This window comes from Sinohyriopsis cumingii, chromosome 14 (genome assembly GCF_028554795.1).
Source record: "Sinohyriopsis cumingii isolate HCF-2022 chromosome 14, ASM2855479v2, whole genome shotgun sequence".
In the NCBI taxonomy this organism is placed as follows: Eukaryota; Metazoa; Mollusca; class Bivalvia; order Unionida; family Unionidae; genus Sinohyriopsis; species Sinohyriopsis cumingii.
Window position 1 is genome coordinate 112,413,434 of NC_142974.1, and position 4,301 is coordinate 112,417,734.

Genomic DNA, 4,301 nt, shown 5'->3' on the forward strand with positions numbered 1-4,301 from the left:
AAATCAAAGAAAAGGTGTTTACATGTGATCATTAGCTTAAGGCATAATCTAGTCATGAGCAAATATTTTGTTTACAAATTACTTAACAATCGACACTCATGGGCCAAAGTTAAAGAAAATATAGATATACATTAGTTTTGAAAATCATTTTTCAATTTGAGATTCATCCAAGCTTTGTTCACGTTTGCCAGAGAGATGTATAACACACGTGTTATATATGTCACTGCTTTATCCTATGCTATGTCTGTTTCTTTCATAAGAAAATGTGTTTTTATGTATATCAGAAATTGTGAAATCCTAATTGTATCAGATAAAAGCTAGAATTCATTCTATTCTTGAAAACTATCAGATAAAGGTTTCAAATTTATCAGTTCATTGCAAAAATTCAATATTACATCATTATCTATTTGAGATTCTGTTTATCATAGTTTTTATTTTAATGGAAATAATTTAGAGAAAAAGGAGAAGAAATAAGTTTGTTTATACTTGCTCATACGCTACACCTTTCAATTGTTGTGTATGAAAGATAGTCTCAGATGATCTTTGAACTAATAGTGCCCTGAGTTCTATAGCCAGTAACATTTATGAGTAGATTTTGCAATCAATTCTAAAACCAGCTGCCAAAATGTTGATAGTAATAATAACTAAACAAATGTTCCAGAAGGCAAGTAAGGAAACTTTCCAAATATTAAACAGATTACTTATTTTCCAAGTGAGAAGCACATATCAAAGGTCACAACTGTACTGCCAAATAGAAGCACATATCAAAGGTCTGACCTGTACAGCCTAAAAGAAGCATGTATCAAAGGTCCCACCTGTATGGCCTAATAGAAGCACATATCAAAGGTCTGACCTGTACAGCCTAATAGAAGCATGTATCAAAAGTCCCACCTGTACGGCCTAATAGAAGCACACATCAAAGGTCTGACCTGTACAGCCTAATAGGAGAACATATCAAAAGTCTGTCCTGTACAGTTTAATAGATGCCATATCAAAGGTCTGACCTGTACAGCCTAATAGGAGCATGTATCAAAACCAAAAGGAAATCTACCTTCTTGCTACTTTGGTTCAGAGGAAGTTCATCTAGTCTGAAAAATGCTCCGGGAGACTAGAGGTTAGAGCATCCTCCTTAGATGCAGGAGGTCCAAGTTCAAATCCCCACCTAGTCATATCAAAGACTTATAAAAATGGTACTAATAGCTGCCTCGCTTGGTGCTCAGCATTAAGAGGTTAGTGTTAAGACTGGTTGGCCTGGTGTCAGAAAAATGTGACTCAGTGGGGAATGATACCACAAGTCTGCAGCATGATGTCCCAGTGTTAGACATCACTATAAGCTGCCACACTGCAGACATTGTAGCGATATGACTGAAAAAGTTTTCAAACTACATTAAAAATCCAAATCACACACACACTGATTCAGTCTGAAACAAACAAAACAGCCATTTTAAAGTTGTTGCATGAAAATGCTGATAAACTGAAACAAGATAAAGGCAAAACTTCACCAATGTCAATGTTGGACTTTGCAAGCCAGCATTAATTTTACACAACACACCAGACATTCCTGACAAGCCAGCATGAATATTACACAACACACCAGACATTCCTAACAATCCATATACCTCTTGTTTTCAAATGTCAGTGAAGAGCTTACTGATCTTGTAGCTGACGAGTGTTACTTTGACAGTGATGGGATAATGAAGTGCAAAGTTCATGCCGAGTTGTGATGAGTGTTATTTTGATAGGGACAGGATAAAAAAGTGCAAAGTTCATGGTGAGTTCTGATGAGTTTTATTTTGATAGTGATGGGATAAAGGAGTACAAAGTTCATGGTGAGTTGTGATGAGTGTTATTTTGATAGTGATGGGATAAAGAAGTACAAAGTTCATGGTGAGTTGTGACGAGTCTTATTTTGATAGTGACAGGATAAAAAAGTGCAAAGTTCATGGTGAGTTCTGATGAGTTTTATTTTGATAGTGATGGGATAAAGGAGTACAAAGTTCATGGTGAGTTCCAATAAGTATTATTTTGATAGTGATGGGATAAAGAAGTGCAAAGTTCATGGTGAGTTCCAATAAGTATTATTTTGATAGTGATGGGATAAAAAAGTGCAAAGTTCATGGTGAGAGCCAATAAGTATTATTTTGATAGTGATGGGATAAAAAAGTGCAAAGTTCATGGTGAGTTCCAATAAGTATTATTTTGATAGTGATGGGATAAAGAAGTGCAAAGTTCATGCCGAGTTCAGATTTACTACTAATCTGCTTAAGTAAAATAATAAACTCATTATTCTTGGTTACTTTATAGAATAATACACAGTCAGCACAGCTATATTTCCAAGAGGAAAAATAGAGATAATAACATTTAAAATCACTTACCAATCCCAACTTGGTTGATCCTTGATATATGGCAGTGATTTTAACATGCTTGTGCTTTCCTTTTTAATTCAGTACCATTTTATTTCACCCTCTTTGGATTCAGAATGTAGTGTCTGTGTGCACCTCACTTTGCATAGCTAAATAAATGCCCTCACTTTGCCTAGCTAAATAAAAGCAATCACTTTGCCTGGCTAAATAAATGGCCTCACTTTGCCTAGCTAAATAAATGCCCTCACTTTGCCTAGCTAAATAAAAGCAATCACTTTGCCAAGCTAAATAAATTCTCTCACTTTGCCTAGCTAAATAAATGCCCTCACTTTGCCTAGCTAAATAAATGCCCTCACTTTCAAAGTTTAGAGACATGCTTGACATGCAGGCCATGGTCACATTCTTGTTGCAGGAGAGAAATAACCAATAATTATATGAACAAAACTTACACACATTACATTCAATTCTAGTAGATACTACATAATAAATTAATTCTGAGCTATATCAGGAAACATTTTGGAGACAAAGTAGGCTTGTTCCAGGCTACGTTGGGACATTAATGTTTGCAAACATTGATGAAAGTTGGGGGGTTTAATTTTCAAATATCACTTGACTACAAAACAAACACATAACTAAGTCAAAATTACTCTGATTGTGAGTTACATTGAGCATGTACTGGAATTTGTTAAGGCTGCAGATTTATTCAGTCAATTCAGACCCAAAAATTGACATATTTCTATAGTTATTTCAAGAAATCAGGTGAACTGATTTTCACGTTTGTCAATTAAGAGTAGTTACAACTTAGTGCATTTCGTATTAGTATTGTTTTCTACGTGGAAGGTACAAAGGCCAGTCTATTTGCCTGTGACATGTGATCTTTGTAAATATTAGAGCAAACTAACAAAGCTTATCTTTCTGAGTTTCCCTACTAGCGGTAGCATGTAAATTTAATGAAACAATAGAACAATAAATCTTTGCCTGTTATTTGGTAGTGTACACTGAGAACATGGTGTCAAGCATTATTGTCAACAGTAATGTTTGAGAATCTCAAGTCACCTGTATGATCTTTACTCTGAAACCTTGCTAAACATGTAAAAATGTACAGAGTATTAGGGTAATTTTCAGTACAAAATCCTATCTTCTGGGTGGCCAGAACAATGCTATTAAGTATACAGTTAACAGGGGTCAAGCTAGACTTGAATTCTAGAGAGTTATTTCTTTTGGACAGAACAGGGAGAAGTGGAAGCAAAGCAAGATATGCAATATATATATATATGTGTGTGTGTGTGTGTGTGTGTGCTTTCATTCTCTATTTCAATTATACTTTTTATTTGTTAGTATGCATATCTGCATTTAACATTGGTTTTAAGGAATATTTTATTTTCAAGCAGAAACTTTCTAAATTGTATGTATAATATTAAAGGGGTCAATGTGTACCCAGGTACTTTGGTACCCACCTGTTCATAATTACCCGGGCAATACAATAAGCTACTGGGTACCCATTTGGTTGTCAAAAGAAAGAAAAAGAAAACGTGTCTCCAAGTTTAGATCAAAGATTATATCTGGTGACATCAGGAGCATGCAAGACACAGAATAATGAGTACAGTTCGAGGCTCATGTCATGTGACATTCATCATCATAGACCTTCATCTACTGATCTGATATTTCCAACATGAGTGACGGTTGGCTATGTATGTTGAACAGTTTCCTTATTTTCTATTTATAGTAACTGCACATGAAGCGTTTCGAAGGAAACAGACAGGTTTCTTGAATTTGAAACAATGTGTCACATTCATTTTAATTTGATACACACTTAATTAGCAGCCCACTCTTCATAATAAAAAATATGGCATCAAGTATCAACAGAAACGCCCCGTTACGGGCTTTATTGATGACTTGTAGATGTTATATGACAAAAAAATGTTAGAGGAGATGGAT